Source organism: Amblyomma maculatum, chromosome 1 (genome assembly GCF_055883805.1).
Source record: "Amblyomma maculatum isolate TAMU_Amacu chromosome 1, ASM5588380v1, whole genome shotgun sequence".
Taxonomy (NCBI): Eukaryota; Metazoa; Arthropoda; class Arachnida; order Ixodida; family Ixodidae; genus Amblyomma; species Amblyomma maculatum.
Window position 1 is genome coordinate 468,487,641 of NC_139344.1, and position 16,710 is coordinate 468,504,350.

The 16,710-nt window shown below is 45.1% G+C and overlaps 1 protein-coding gene across 2 annotated transcripts in view; it reads right to left on the reverse strand.

The window, feature by feature from the left end:
* The window catches only part of LOC146209918 (heat shock protein beta-1-like), a 58,158-nt gene extending 42,339 nt beyond the window's left edge, over positions 1-15,819 (reverse strand). Inside the window, exon 1 of one of the 2 annotated variants that reach the window (XM_084587469.1) lies at positions 15,665-15,819. The gene's annotated coding sequence lies outside the window, so the exon portion shown is untranslated. Of the gene's footprint in view, positions 1-5,640; positions 5,781-15,664 lie in introns of those variants that run through there. The other variant, XM_084587470.1, reaches the window with a different exon arrangement.
* Positions 15,820-16,710: the final 891 nt, after the last annotated feature.

Genomic DNA, 16,710 nt, shown 5'->3' on the forward strand with positions numbered 1-16,710 from the left:
CCTTGTAGCCTCCTCCATGCAATTGCCTCCCCGTTTCCGAGGGAACGGTCTGGCGGCGGATAGACCCTTCTGCTTAGTTTATAGTGCTCTGTAACCTCTTTATACGAGATTAGGCTATCTTTTATATCCATGCAAGAGGGCTGCTCGGCAGCCGCCCGGTGATAGAGAGCTCGGGCAAACTCGTGAGCAGCCTCATTCCCTGCGATGGATTCATGTGCTGGTATCCATATAATTTCCACGTTGCGCTCAAGCGGTCTCGATTCGAGGACTCGTTTAGCTTCTTCTGATATTCTTCCCTTCCCAAAATTTCTGACCGCATTTTTGCTATCGCATAGTATGAATTTAGCCTTGGTGCCGACACAAACGAGCGCTACTGCCAATTCCTCCGCTGCGTTGGCGTCTCTCGCGCGGCTTGAAGCCGATAATACAGGTGCTCCTGTTCCGTCGACTACTGCGAATACGGCTGCTCCTTGCCGTCCACATGCAGCATCTACGTAGGCCACTTGTTCTGCTGGTTGTTCTCCCATTCTTTTCTCGTAGGCTCTGGCTCTATGCCCGCGCCTCTCTTTGTTATATTCGGGGTGCATATTTTTTGGCATAGGCGGGACGCGTATCATGGCTCTTATCTATTCCGGGATATCCACTGTCTTATGAGCAGTGTTTGCCGGTGTTATGTCTATCCACTCTAGTATTTTTCTTCCTGTTTCAGATTGGCTAAGTCGCTCCAGCTGAGCTATTCTAACTCCCTCAGCTAGCTCGGCCCATCTGTTCTGGATACCCATTTTCTCAAGACGTTCCGTTGATGTGGATATGGGAAGAGGGCCCTCTTGGCACATTTCCTCAATATCCTGTCTAGTTTATCTATGTTCTCTTTGTTCATATTTAAGTACGGCATTGCATATCAGACTCTGCTTGTTATGTACGCCTGTGATATTCATAGGAGGCTTCTCTCTTTTAAGCCTCTCCCTTTTACTGCTATCCTTCTGAATATGCCTTGCACTTGATCCGCATATGTTGCTAATTTCTTTATGGTATTGGTATTGTTGCCTTTATGATTGATAACCATACCCAGGACCCTCATCTCCTCGACCTTCGGCGCCTCTAGGCCCTCTACTATTACTTTGATGTTTATTGGCTTTTTGTCTCTGCTGTTGGTGTTGTACCTAAAGACCTTCAACTTCTGCGGTGAGCATGCTAGTCCTCTGTCGGCTGCATACTTCACCACGGCGTCTGCAGCTCTCTGCAGGCTCCACTCAATTTCTGCATCACTTCCATTGTTCATCCAGATGTTAATATCGTCAGCATACATGCTGAACTTTATTTTGCTTTCGACGTGAAGGCAAAAGACGCGAGTAGAAGAACTAAGCAGCTAGAGGATAGTATACCCTCAGTCTGTGCATTCCAGAGGCGTGACGTCTTAGCCGCGGCAGACGCACTGGCGCCGGCGCGTGCCCAGCTGTGCGCCTCCGTGGCGTAGTAGCCTAACGCTATGTATATCCTGGCATAGTCGAGCTAAGCCACTGCCATTTTTTTTTAACTATCGCGATTTCATCTCTGTTGCTTGGTTCCTGGCTGGCTCCGAAGTTTTCTACCTAAAGGTCAGCAGTGTGTTCTCTCTAACAAATGCACAGTTTTCCACTTGCCTGTTATTTGTTATGTACATCAGATCATAGTCCTGTGGTCCCACCTTTTTTTAGTTATATAACCGACGTTTTATGCGCCAATTTGCTGTTGTGCTGATTATCACCTTGTAATTGTTGACAGTGGTCACCAGCTTCCTCAATCTGACGTATTGCATCCTGGTGAAATAAATGGCGCAATGACGTGGGAAAACCTCGCTGCGTTACTTTCACAGGCTTCATTCTAAAGTGCGGAATTGCTAACTTAAAAGCGCCGCTGTAACGCGTATACCTATCTCGACCTTCATATAATGCATGATCTTAAATAGTAACGAAACCGCGTAACACTTACCACGAAATAAGCAAATAGCGTTCTCGAATATATTCGGTGCACTATGTGTCTAGTATAATCATCACTGAAAGCATTAGCTTATGTAACAGTTGCACAGCGCCAAATATAATATGTGTGTGCTATATGAAACCCTAATCAAAATAATAAAAACGTCATCAAACTGAAATGTAATGCTCATCTCGCAAACGGAATGACCGATGTTAGATCGCAGGACCATTTGTATATCACAAATTATGTTATCATGTCGCGCACCAAACTATTATCACTAAGATCTACCGCACCTCCAACCACAGGAACGATTAAACGACCACGCCTCTTGCGCCCACACCCGCTTCTGAACATCAGAAATCTTTACCTTTTTTTACATTCCAAAAGACTGAAATGACTTTCCCGGCTACGTAGCGCTTCATAGTAAACTATTCATCATCAATTGAAGCAATGTCACACACTGCAACCCACTCATTCATGTAATACTCCTTCAATATGTCTCCTGCTATAGCAACAAATAAATAGATAAACCAGTGACAACATAACGTTGCTACATAGTTAACGTCACAGACATAAATCGCGCGATTTTTATTTTTTCACTAGAGAAAATATTCCGCAGTGTCTTGTTAAAACATTTTCCGAGAAGAAAGACCACGAAAGAAACAATGCAGGAAATTGTGCTTGCAGCAAGGTTTTGTTGTGACAGAAAGTTGCAGCGACACTTTGTAATAATACTATTTTGCTCAAAATACACATCAGAGTCCAGACGTAAGAGAAACACGCATGACAAAACACGGGCGCCCGTGTTTTGTTCTGTGTGTTTCTTTCTTTTGTCTGGTGTGTGTTTTGCGCTAAATGATGTTAGTACAATGAATGAAAACCAACTAGCCCAGCAGTAAATTCTTTTGGACTACAGTTGCAAGTATGAATGCTAAAGACAGCGTGCTCATTTTTCCGGTGAGTGCGCTCCGTGGAAACGAAAGAAAATATATTTCGTCACGCGCTTCCAGATAATCAGTCTGTCTAGCTGTCCTTAACTTAGAAAGGAGCTCTTTTCAAAACTGAGGGCAGATGTAGATACTTAGTAAGGGCTAAGCTTGTTAATGTTGTATATATTGGAGTGAATTATGCGAGGATATTACGAAGACGAGGGTGAACTAGGCGAGAATATCACAAAGACGAGGATAAGAACGCGAAATGCCGCTGCGCTGCTCGAGCTCGCTTGTGGAGGCCTAGACTGGCTGTGGTGGTCCGATCTATGATGCAACATTCGGCCAGTAGAGCTTCAACGACGTTAGAAAGGGAGACGCGTCCTCGGTCACTCAGCAGCTGATCAGAGGTGATCTCGAAGGCCATGCAAGTACAGGGCAACTTCACGGGCAATAGCGGAGGGTAAAGCGGCGGAATAAATACATTTTGTTCTTGAAGACTGGTAGTTAGGTCACATTTCGTGTAGGTCTTGAGAAAACACATTTTCCCAAATTCCAATGAGGAGACATTTAAGCAGAGCAGGCTATATTTTGTGGTGTCAGCGCAGTGCCTATACACAAGAGTCATGTTTGTAAACAAAGCTGGCGCTGCGATCGGCAGCGGCAGGCCTTTGTATTTGGCTTCCTGGACATAAACGGGGCGTACGACAACGTAAGCAGGGAACTCCTGTGGAACATATTAAAAGAAGAAGGTATCGGTTATGAGATAATAGAGTTCCTACAGGAAATATACCGGGATAACAAAGTAGAAACTACGTGGGAAGGGATAAGAAGTACGGGGGATGTCAAAGTATGCAAAGGATTAAGACAAAGCTGTCCTCTATCACCGGTGCTGTTCATGCTTTATATGATAAACCCGGAACAGAGGATACAAGACAGTAACCTAGGTTTTAACCTGTCATATAGATTAGGTGGAAAGGCGGTAGAGCAGCGCCTCCGCGGTTTGATGTATGCAGACAATATTGTGCTGCTAGCTGAGAGTCTGGCAGAATTGCAAACTCTGGTTAAGTATTGCGGAGACGAAGGGGACGCTCTAGGCTTCAGTTTCAACGCAGTTAAGTCGGGTTTGGTGAATCTCAACGGCTCAACTGATCAGGGTCTTAAAATACAAGGCCATGAAATACCTAGAGTAGCAGAATATAAGTATCTGGGGGTATGGGTAAACGAAGGATTTGCAAACATTGGAAAGCATGAGCAATCACTTAAGGCCAAAGGGCGAAGGAATGCCGGGATAATGAAGCATAAGGCATTGTGGGGATACAATAGGTACGAGGTTTTGAGGGGTACTTGGAAAGGAATTATGGTGCCCGGACTTACTTTCGGAAATGCGGTTTTGTGCCTAAAATCAGGGGTACAGTCGACATTAGAAACAAATCAGAGATCCGTTGGACGATTAGCACTAGGTGCCCACGGCAAAACTACAAATGAGGCGGTACAGGGAGATATGGGCTGGGCATCTTTCGAAGTACGGGAAACTCAGAGTAAAATATTATATGAGGAACGCTTGAGGAAATTGGACAGTAACAGATGGGCAGCTAAAGTATTTAAATACCTGTACTTAAAAAGCGTTGACTCACAATGGAAGAAAAGAACTAGGAAACTCACTAGTAAGTATGCTAGTCACAAAGACGGAGAAATAAAGAGCATTAAGCAACAGGTGAAAAACACAGAAGGTAAAAATTGGATAAATTCGATGGAAAAGAAACAGAGTGTGGAATTATACCGAAAGTGGAAAATGCAGATCAGGAAGGAAGATTTCTTTGATAACTCAAGAGGCAGTGCCCTACTTTTTGAAGCTAGGTCAGGGTGCCTTAGAACACTCAGCTACAAAAAGAAATTTAACAATGGAGATGACGCATGTGCTGTATGTGGAAACTCTAGTGAAACAATTGACCATATTATACTCGAATGTAATGGTATCCATCCGGAAGTTGATGCAGGCGCAATCACTGTTCCTGAAGCTCTGGGGTTTAAAGATAACAGTGGCCGGGTGAATAAACCGGCGGTGGAAACTAGCAAAAAACGACTGGAAGATTGGTGGCTTAAAAGAAGAGAAGTGACATAATGTTAGTAATGTATGAACAAAAATTTAATAAATAGCATGATGGTTTAGTTAACCATTCTAAATCAATAATTAAGATATAGGGAGAAAAATGAGCATGATAGCTACTGCTACCACCTCGTTTCAAAGGGAACGCTCCTATGTTCCATCCATCCAACTTGGGGTGTAGGCAAAAGTGCAGTGTGCCTACAGTGCGCCAAGCGACGCTGCCTTCGAAATCAGTTCGCGCGTGCAAATATTGTAAAGCGTAAGCTTCGCGTGTGCGTAGAAGTAGTTTGGTTTATGCCTAAAGGGTATTTCAGCTCGTTCATCATCATCATCATCATCATCATCAGCCTGATTATACACACTGCAGGGCGAAGGCCTCTCTCATATTTATCCACTTAACCCGGTTCTGTGCTAGCTGCATCCACTTGACCCCTGCGAACTTCTTAATCTTATCCGCCCACCTAACTCGTTATCAGCCGATTACTGCTAGAATTACCTGGCGAAGAGCGCTGAATTGGCTTCCTTCTCCATGAGCTCAACAGCGCGCGGCTACGGTACGTAGGCGACTGCAGTGAGTGATTAAGTTAAACAAAAACGAGAAAGCACAATCTAGAAGGAAGACTTATAGTCAACACTGCTCACCTCCCGGGCCTATTCCTAGCTCATGCGAGGAGGAAGTCGATATGAATGACTGGAAGTGTGTTTTTCATATGACGACTCTTTTGACTGCCTTTCTACTGCTTCAAGCACTTCCACTTTAAGGAACAATATTATGAGCAACTATATATAATGAAGTAAAAAATACATTTCTATAGCTATCTTTACCGGCAACTTATGTAATAGAATTTCATATTTATTAAGAACTCAATCGTTCAGTTCTGTGTAACATGTTCGCCTAGTGCGCTGCCAACTTGTTTTCGCCTGCTCGATAAAAAAGATGTTTGACGTCTGTCTCATATCACAGACGTGGCCAAGGTGATTCACAGGTTAATTTGCACATGAAGGCCCGTAACAATGCTCTCATTTTGTTCTCTTTGCTCTCCAGGAGAAACGTATGAGTGCAGATTGAAATTAACGTTCTCTACGATCGCTTGCAGAGAAATTTGCTCGATCTGCTGTTTTTGAATATACTTAAATTTTTTTCTTCGAATGCTCGTCATCTTATTATGCTTATTTTACACCCCTCCTAGCCGATTCCACTTTGGGACATTGAACTTCATGTACCATATATACTTAAATATCGTTCTCGATCAGAGCTAGGTTGTACGCGGATATTTAAATCGTTCGTCAGGATCTTAATGACCTCCAAATAGCAAATTTAAGAATATGAAAAATAACGCTGCGCGACTGCGCGGATCATAGCGATTTTAATACAGAACCAATGTTGAGTCACTCGTTGAAACTCGCGAAAATAAAAGCAGAGAAAAGCTACTGAAGTCCGGTGGCCTGTTATTTCGGCAATATCGCGCTGGAGTGATCACTGAAGGTAATTGCAGTTACCTTCGCGACAGGTTTTTCATCCTTTTCTGAGTGAACATATGCATGGGCAATACTGCAGATGAATGAACTCACAGTGCAGCTTCCCTGCGTGATCATACGCACACGGAATGTATCACAACTAAACTTCTTATGACTTGTATATCAAAACGGGCACGAGCTGCAGGCGTTTGTTCTCGCGCTATTCGTCGTGTGGCTGAAAAGCAATCACGACAATTAAGGGTTACAAACAAATTCATCTAGTTGCAGTGCAGAGGTGCAACGCACGTTAGCCGTGAAGGCAATCCGTCACCGAAAATTGTTTACTTGTCTCGCTCAGCGCCCTTCGCTCTCATCTTTATCCGACCGCAAGAAACATGTTAAAACAAGAGCCATTTTGTTTTTTGTGCCTCGTGGCGCAATCAACCGCACCATAGCTTGCAGAAATATCGGAAATTATGCCCGAAAACACAACAAGCGCCGCGCATCCATGCGGACGGCTCGGGCTTTTGCCTACGCCACGGAATTCACTGCTGTCGCCAGCGCTGCCGCATCTCCGCTGACGTACGGGCTGACGCTCGTCTGTATACATGGAAGTTGGGAACTTCTAAAAGAGGACTGAATTATGCGCGGCTCCAATCCACCACTTTTCACAATGACTTTTTGGAAGCCTGTTGACAAAGGCGTCCCGTCACCATAGCACTTCCGGCAAGCTACGCACCCTTTGCCTCTACGAAGAATGGAAAGTGGCGGTGTCGCTTCCATGTACCTAAGGCTTGCACTGACGTAAAAGCGAGCTCCGAACAAAGCAAAACATGCGCTTAGTGTCCGGTCTCGTGCGCAACGGAACGGCTGCCGCAAATACGACTGTAGTTGAGTAATGCCACAAATAGTCGGAGATGACGGATTAGCTGCGACTGTGCATGGTACCAACAGAACTACAAGAAGAGGATGCTGCGAGCGCAGGGCACGCGGCGCAAAATAGCGCTTGACGCAGGCTCACCGAACGAGTCGCTTGGGAGCCAGCCGTGCTATCCGTCACCACTCGGTGGTCGCGGGCAACCGCAGGACACACCACCGTCTCGCTCAACACCGCAATGGCTGAACGAGTAAAACTGCGCGAAAAAGACGGGACGTAAGAAACACACAGGCACAAGCAAGGCACAGACTTCCAACTAGTTTTATTCACGAAACAGCTGGCTTATATAGCCTCTCAACAAAACAAAAACATTATCGAGAAAAAAAAAAAACGCTGGACGGTTACAACAGCACATTATAGCAGAATCAAAGCGACTGTGGAACCTGAACATGTCCTTCCAGATACTCTATCTTCTGTCTTGATAGTGAAAGTGACGGTGAACTGATGCAGTCGTCACAATTTTTGGCGATTAGGAAGGCCTCGATGGCCTCCCTTTCAGATTTGTCCCTTGCCCTACCGAAGAAGGCGGTTCTATCCAGACAGGGGTCACATCCACAGCTCTCGCAATGCAGAGGTAAATTGCTACCTGTGCCGGTGCGCATAGACCTATTGTGTTCAAGGGCCCCCGCTCATTGAAGCACCGGCCTGTTAGGCCGGTGTATACCCGGCCGCAAGATAGAGGTATCTTGTAGATAACCCCGGAGGCACACCTGGTGAACTTGGACTGATAGTTTATCCTGCACGTGCTGTGCTCCGTGTCTCTTCGTTCCTTTTCTCTCGAGAGCACAGCACGTGCAGGATGAACCATCAGACCAAGTTCACCAGGTATGCCTCCGGGGTTATCTACCAGATACCTCTATCTTGCGGCCGGCTATACATCGGCCAAACAGGCCGGTGTTTCAATGAGCGGGGGCCCTTGAACACAATAGGTCTATGCGCACCGGCACAGGTAGCAATTTACATCTGCATTGCAAGAGCTGTGGATGTGACCCCTGTCTGGATAGAACCGCCTTCTTCGGTAGGGCAAGGGACAAATCTGAAAGGGAGGCCATCGAGGCCTTCCTAATCGCCAAAAATGGTGACGACTGCATCAGTTCACCGTCGCTATCACTATCAAGACAGAAGATAGAGTATCTGGAAGGACATGTTCGGGTTCCACAGTCGCTTTGATTCATGTGCTGTTGTAACCGTCCAGCGTTTTTTTTTTTCTCGATAATGTTTTTGTTTTGTTGAGAGGCTATATAAGCCAGCTGTTTCGTGAATAAAACTAGTTGGAAGTCTGTGCCTTGTTTGTGCCTGTGTGTTTCTTACGTCCCGTCTTTTTCGCGCAGTTTTACTCGTTCAATTATTATGAACCAACTAGCCCTTCACAGTGCATTACCGCAATGGCATAACGGAGGTAACAGGGCCACGGCTGAACGTCTCACGTGCTAATAGAGCTGTGTCTGATGCACGTTTCTACCCACTCATTGTATCACGAGGCACCAAAGATACAGCTCAATAAAGGATGTTAATGCCTCCTACAATCAGGTGCGTAGAAAAATAAAAGGACGAAACATAGCCAGGCACTCACGTGAATCTTCAGATGCCTTAGCTACCAAACCCGCATTGACGTTCAATATAACGAATAAAAAAAGCAAGAAATGCGAGAAAACCACTTACACAACACACGACCCAATAACATATATGGATGTCTTGTGCATCAAAATTACAGAAGGTACCGTGGGTATACTAGCTAAATTCAAACATTTCTTACCGCCTGCTGGTAAACTTCATTTGTTTAATTCGTTATTTATGTCCAATGTAAATTACTGTTTTCTTCTTTGGGGTAACACTATTTTCACAAATTTAAATCAAATTTTCATTCTACAAAAGAAAGCCGTTCGACTCATTGCAGGTGCAGAACCAAATACACACACCAGAAGCCTTTTCACGGAGTTTAAAATACTTCCCATACATAATCTTTACTCTTTCACCTTGGCCAGAAGGTACAAGCAAGGTCTACATAACAATGAGGCCTTTATCACATCCATTGCGAATTTGAGTTTAAGGGAGGGTAGGTATACATCCCAGTCACCAGAAATTTGGAAAGTTCCTTTTTTACGCACTACCTTTAGCCGTCAAATGATGGAATTTCCACTTGCATCGTTACTTAATTATCTCCACACTCACAATATAAATATAGAAAATGTTAGTATGCCAAAGTTGAAGCCTTTTTTTGCATCATAAGAAAGATGGTACCTTCGTTAAGAATTGTATAATGATGATGATTTCTCTTTCCTTTCTTTTTGTCCATCCTGTATATATGTGTTGTGTTCATTACACTGATTAAGCAATTTTTTAACCTGCAAATGTAGCGTTCTTATTTTATTATGTTTGCTTCAGTTCATGCAATGTCCTTGCACATTTATTTTTTCTATAAAAATTGTCCTGCAGAATATGCACTGCTTGTGTAAACATTTACGACCGCTGCATGCTGTATATTGTACGACCGCTGTATGCCTTGTACACAGGGGCTTGAACCTCGTCAACTGAAGTGTTTTTCACTTTTGTTCAAGCCTCTGCCGCTTTGACGGAAATAAACTGAATTCAATTGAATAACTACTGACATGCTGTGAAAGCCAGAGAATAAATTACTTGGTTTCAATCCTGGCAGCGCCCACCGCTTTTAAAAGGAGGCGAAAACGAGATGTAAGCAGCCCGTGTACTGTGCGGTGTCTGTTCACATTAAAGAGAAAGAGTCCCTGGTAGTCGACATTTCAGCAGCACCCCCCCCCCCCCCCCTTCCTCGCTTTCGGACATTAAATTATATGAGTCACCCAACCTAATGTCTCATCGTGAGTTTTGTGTGAATTGCAATAACTGCACGGCATACATGCAAACCCCGGCCTATTTCTGAGTCTTACAAGTAAGCGTTGCGTGGCCTAGTGGGTAGACCGTTTTTCTCGGAACCCAACGGTCGTGGGTGCGAATGCCGCGCGAAACCTAACGTTTTTAATTTATTTACTTCGTAAAGTAATACAATTTAATGGATGAAGCGGCCTTTCATTTCCTTTGTATCTGATTATTTTAATCGCAAATAAGCTAAGCTTAATGAGCTGTAGAAAAAAGGAAGAAGTGATGCCGAAATTCCGTTCTGGCTATTTTATTAGGAACCTTTGAGTACCTACGAATGGCTCGGCGAGTTAAGCTTTCCAGGATGCGCAGTGCATGACGGCGCCCCACAGGGCATTGACCATGGAGCTGACGATCTGATTACGCCATTGCTATTCGGCCACAGACTCGCTTCGATGCGCGAATGCAACGCCCCTAATCGTATGAGCGACCCAACAAACAAAAAAAAACGAACGCCTGTGTCCACAGTGATTTCCTCACGAATAACAAACAATATGAGGGCTTGTGAGACGAAAGAGTGCAAAAACAGTGGATAGCAGACATCTGCAACACCGATAGCATCGTCTCGGGAGACCAGCTTGACAGCCTATCGAGTATAGAGTGACACACAGGTAGCGAGAATGCGTAGAGCAAGGAACAAGGACATGGCTGCAGCCTAGCCTGAGTAAGAAGTTTAACGCGAAAAAGTCTATAAAACAATCATACAGTAGTTTCGAGAAAGGAGTGGCCACGAAAACGCTTGACCCGTCCAGCTTCCCACGTGACACACGATCTCTTTTGAACTTTATTTCTTAGAAGCAGTTTTGGGGTGGGGGACAAACCTAAGAGACTAGAAACAGGACCTGCTGCCTCGAAAATCAAAACGCGCAATCGTGCAAAATATTTTATTGAACAGCTGTTTTGGGTAATTCTGTAGCTCAAGGCAATCGGGTGTATATGAGCACAGATGCAGTAGGGATGTTGCTGTTGTTCGTTAGCTGTTCGAGAATTCTTACCGTAAACACGCTACCAATCGTCTAATACCTTTGCGAATTCACCCAGTAAGATGAATTGAAGGTCGTCAGCGTTGTACAGAAAATGCGATAATATATGTTCAATATGCTGACTTAAAGTACAGCAAATAATGTTTATTACTCGAGACTTTGTCATCCTGCGTGGAACTTAATCTTTTTCGAAATGTTAAGGACTGTGGAAAATCACATCATCAGTGAACTGGCACGAAACTAGTTTTAACATGCTCAAATAGTCAGTGATCCACATTTACATAATATACAGATGGTATGCATTTAGAAAGACATATTTTGCACACAATTTTCCCACGTATCACACGAAATTCCTGCTTTCAATTTACGGAATAATATTCCGTTTTACAAGGTCGCGTATGCAGCTCGTTCCGCCGAGAAGCCGGAGCAGTCGTTGACGGCATTCGAGAAGAATATGATGCTTAAGCTCCACTTCTAAGGGTATTATATGGGACAGCGCTAAATCCCCTTGCGGCTGCTCCTTCGTGCACGTGCGCTTTCCTTTGAATGGGAGGTACTTGAGTTTCGCCTTAAAGGGTACAACGCGATAGTGTAGGCTACCAGCCCATATATAAATCGTGTAAACGTGCCCGCGTTGCATAGAGGTAATGTGAATACAAGGGTCCTAGCAGGCTGATTCTGACATCACGCTCCCATATGAAAGTAGAGGCCTGAGTTGGCAGCTCCTGCCAAACGTAATGTCCGGCAACCCTGCGTCCAGTTAGTGTTCGGCCATGTTAAAGTAACCGGACTTTAGGACATGTCAGCCTGTGAGCGCCATGCTCGTTACTGTTCGCTCGCAACGCCAGCGCCGGCGAACGGGCTCTCTAATGCTATCGCGTTGAAATACGGTGAATATGCTTAAGCCGCACTCACGCGTCTGTTCCTAAAGCGAAGCTTAAATGTCATCCTAATATTTTACAGAAACATTACTCTTTTACACAAAGAAGAAAATATCACTTCAAATATTTCATAGCAATTCACCTTAAAAGGGCCACGTATTCGTATAACATGTCTGCTTTTCTTTTTTTTTCATTCCACTTTTAAGCAAGTGAAGAAAGGTATTTGCATTTTTATAAGCGCTTTCTAGCCTTTGCTGGGAGAATTTAGAAATGAGACTTCTAACGTGTACCCACCTGAGAATCTGCGTCTCCACACTCAGCAGCGACAAATTGCTCAGACGGCTGTCCGCTATGCGCGGTCCTAATCTCCAACTAACAATTTATTGTTTTTGTCATAGTATTCACTGCTTAGGCTCACATTAAAGGCACAACTGAACTCAACACCATAATTGACAAATGTCAACTGGTTTCCACTTCACCATCATTGCAACTGGGACGCAATGAATTCCAACTGGTAGGCACCTGGAACCAGTTATATGTCGCTTGAGTACAAGCTGGAACCAGCTGAAACCAACCTAAATCGGTCAGAACTACCTAAAACCATTTAGAGATTTTTTTTTTTTTCACCTCTTTGGGCGAGTACAAAGTTTTGTGCTTTGAGTGGCGAAGTGTAAGGCTGGCTTTAGGATTAAGCATACGATGCGAAGAACACCATTCAAGCATTCTAGATTCCTATACATAGCTCTAAGGAAAATCAGGAAGGAGATGATCTGTTCAATTTTCGGAACCAGTCTCGAGATCCGCCATTTCTTTCCAGCTCACGAGGGGGCTGTAACGAAGGGCCCAGTATGAACTGGGCAAAGGAGGGTCCCGTATGAAGTGGGCCCTCCGTGCCTGTTCTGTAGAGTTCTTGCTCCGGATAGCCTGCCTCACTTAGACGAACGGCTTGTTGGCGAAAGCAGTCTTTCACTCTACGTGGGCAGCTCTTCTGCATGGAATTGCTCATGCAAAGGCTGGCTATACCTCTTTTGATCAGTTTAGAGTGAGGAGGCATACGGCAAAGGGGCTTTTTTGTTCTGGGTGAGGCAGGCTATGTGGATCACTTGGTGCAAGCACTTGTCGAGTCGCTGCTGCAGAAAATGAAAACCGAGAAGGTACTAAGCTGGAGAAAGAAAAAGTCCAAGGAGTGCCCTATCTTCACGGCATTTCCCATAACCTAAAAAAGGTAGCAGAACGGCATGGGGTGAAAGTGGTCTTTACGGCACCCTAGGCTTTCTCACCTGTGTTCAAGAATATCCAAGAGCGAAAACGAATGCAATGCGTGCTCTGTCATGCATACCCACAAGTTCGCCCCTTGTGCCACACGTGTCATATATGATTCACCGCTCTTGTGTTAGTGCATACATGGGTCAAACCGGCAGATGCGTAAATGACCGTGCACGTGGACACGTGAGCTCACTGAAAAATGTGTCATATCAAAATGAGATCCCTTGTCACTGCAGAGAATGTGAAAACCGTGTTCCTGGCTTTGACAGTGTTTCAATATCGGAAAAAGAAAGAGCAGGCAGGAAAGAAAGCTTGTGGAGGCTTATCACATTAGGATGAAGAGAGTGAAATGTGCATTACTACACTGTTACTATTACTCACCAATAAAAAGATTACATTATTAAGCAACAGTGTGCGCATGTAGATAGATATAGGGGGCGACATAAGTGGTCTTGCGTGCCTATATAATTGTCGGCGTCCTGTAATAGTGTGTTGGCTCAACACTTACTGGTTTTCTCGAAATAATTTGATTCGCATATTCATTTGGTTTCTTGGCCGACCGTTTTTTCAAGTAAAGCACAGTTGTTAGTCCAGCGCTCTCCAGTGTACTTTTGAGGCGAAAGCCTTTCTAGGCTTACGGATAACGAAATCCCGTGCGCGAGATCTGTATGCGAGATCTGTCATTTTCCGCAAGATGCCACTAGATTAGTTCTTTCCTAGGGTTCCGGCTATATACAATGCCACACGAACGCACGGCAAGCAACGCCACTCGACAGGAGCAATGGTATGTGACAGATACTGCGCCTTTCCTTTCCTGTAAACCAATTATAATTATATGTAGCACTGAAACGAACGCCGATAGGTGGCAAACGATGAGGGGCAAATGATAAGAGAGGACGTTTAGGCTTTCGCCGTTCTCCTGTTAAGAAATATCTAAGAGGCCCTCTAATTTTTTTTCTGTTTCTGTGTCTTTCGCCTGTTCAATATTTAGACGTGTTATCCGTTCGGTTTTAAAACAGTTAAAACCAGCACGATTCGCATTCGATATCTCCGACGCACGAAGCTATTGTCGACGCCAAGGGCATAGTTGCGACCATTCCTGAGGAACTGAGAACGTTCCATTCAGGCTGGCGTTCAATAATACCCACTGTCTGGCACAAAGCTCGAGCGGTATGGTGCGTGACCGGTATTCAGCTGATATGGTAAAAGTAAACATGCCATAAGATCAATGTGAAATACAGTAGCAGCTGCCACACAACCACAATGTGACAATGAAGCTGGAAACGCATTTTGCAGCGTACAGTGACAGGCCAATGATGATGTCATGAAGTGGTCTCGGAACTGCAGATGACCAAGCACAGAGTGGTTTTAAGCGAACTAGTTGTTCTGGAACGATTTAAGAAAACCCTTTGTTTCTTGTCACGTTGCCTCCAACGGCCTTTGGCTTTGAGTTTTTTGGCGTGAACTGGAGTGTCCCGACTCTCATGTCGCCACTTCGCCTCAGCATCGGCGGCCTCCACCGTGAGCTTATCACGTGACATACACTTTGCAGCTGCACCGGTTTCGGTCCAAATACAGGGATATTCGTTTTATGGAGCCCGGGATCTTTGACTGGCTCGCCGCTTTCAGTCACAACCTCAAGCCCACCGTGAAGCTTGTGCATTGCAATGATCTGTTATCACTGGTTTTCCGGTTGCATCTAAGCAGCGTCGCGCAGCCTGTCAGCATGTGTTTAGCGTGTCGACACGCGCCCTGCCGTGGTCGGCGGATCCCGTTGTGCGTGCCTCCTCTCGCATCTGTGAAATGCGAGGAGTTGAGATTTGAGGCCTAAACATTGAAAATAAGCCCACTGCGCTAAAACCGGAAGCCGAGCCGACCACATTTCGATTCGCAAGAGCTACAACGCCGCTTACGCAAGGAGCAGATACATGAAAAGAAAGATTGAGACGCCGAGCGAGCACTATACCTTAAAGATACGCGCAACCACTGTTCAGGAACATCCGAGCCCTTTTCAAGCTTATATCCTGACAGAGTGTGTTTTTTATGAACGACGAACTGCGTATATGCAGTCACGAAACGCTTAGTTAAATAGAATATGCGCCTACAACAGTAGCTTCAGTGCAAAACGCCTATTGAAAAGGTATCGACAAGAACTTAATTGGGAGTTTAAGCATCCCTCGGCAAGCACGACTAGCTAGCATGTACGAATCCACCGTCCGTATAACAAAGATTTGTGATGCACTCACAATGTACGAGACGAAGCGTTTTTGTGGGCGCCTTCGACTGCCGCTGGCTTCGCCGATGACAGGGCGAGGAACCGTCGAGGGAGCCCCGAAAATCGGAGGCGCGCGTCTTGTTCGCCGAACTTGGCCCGAGCGCGGGAACCCTTCTCCGTTGCTGCTTCGAGACGGCGGGGCGAGAACGAAAGGTGGAGAGAAAGAGAAGGGGAGAAGAACGAGCTGCTGCTGTCGGGCAGCGACTCGCGTGAGCTCCGGGTGCGATAGTTTCGTGCACCGCTGCGTGAAACGCGTTCGAGGCCTTGCATAATTGTTGGACTAACTCGCTCTGGGGACGAGCTTTTCTTCGTCCCTCGTTGCTCGCTTTTTCCTGTTGCATGGCGCGTTCTTTGCACTCCACAGATTTCGTCACGCGCTGAGATTCTCCGTCTCAGTTCGCCTAACGCGGGGTCCACTGGCGGAAAAATGGCTGTTTGCCGAACTACATCTGTCGCCTTCAAAACAATTTTCGCCAGATTTCAGTCACTTTGTAATTATTACTAGAATAAACCTTCGTGAACGGACATTTTAGAACGCCTAGAGAGAAAACAAAAACAAGAAATCCAGGTTTTGCTTAATGTGCATATTCAAGCCGTGGTTGTGCAGTAGAAGTGTTTCTGCTTAAACCAAATTTCAAGACTGTTTAAAGTATATATTAGGAAAAGAAGATAAATTCAATACATACAAAGTAATAATAAACAAAATTTCGGGCTAATGTAACCTCTGATGAAAAGTCATTAATTTAGAAGGCTTTGCAAATTTTTGTCGCGACAGCTTTTATAACGACTACTCGGAAGACCGTTATTGGAAACCATTTTCAGTGTCTGACCCGCACCTCAGCCATAACCCACACTGCTTCAAGAAGGGTCTATCTCATCATCATCACCATCATCAGACTGATTATACCCACTGCAGGGCGAAGGCCTCCCCCATATTTCTCTACTTAACCCGGTTGTGTGCTAGCTGCATCCACTTGACCCCTGCGAACTTCTTAACCTCATCCGCCCACCTAACTT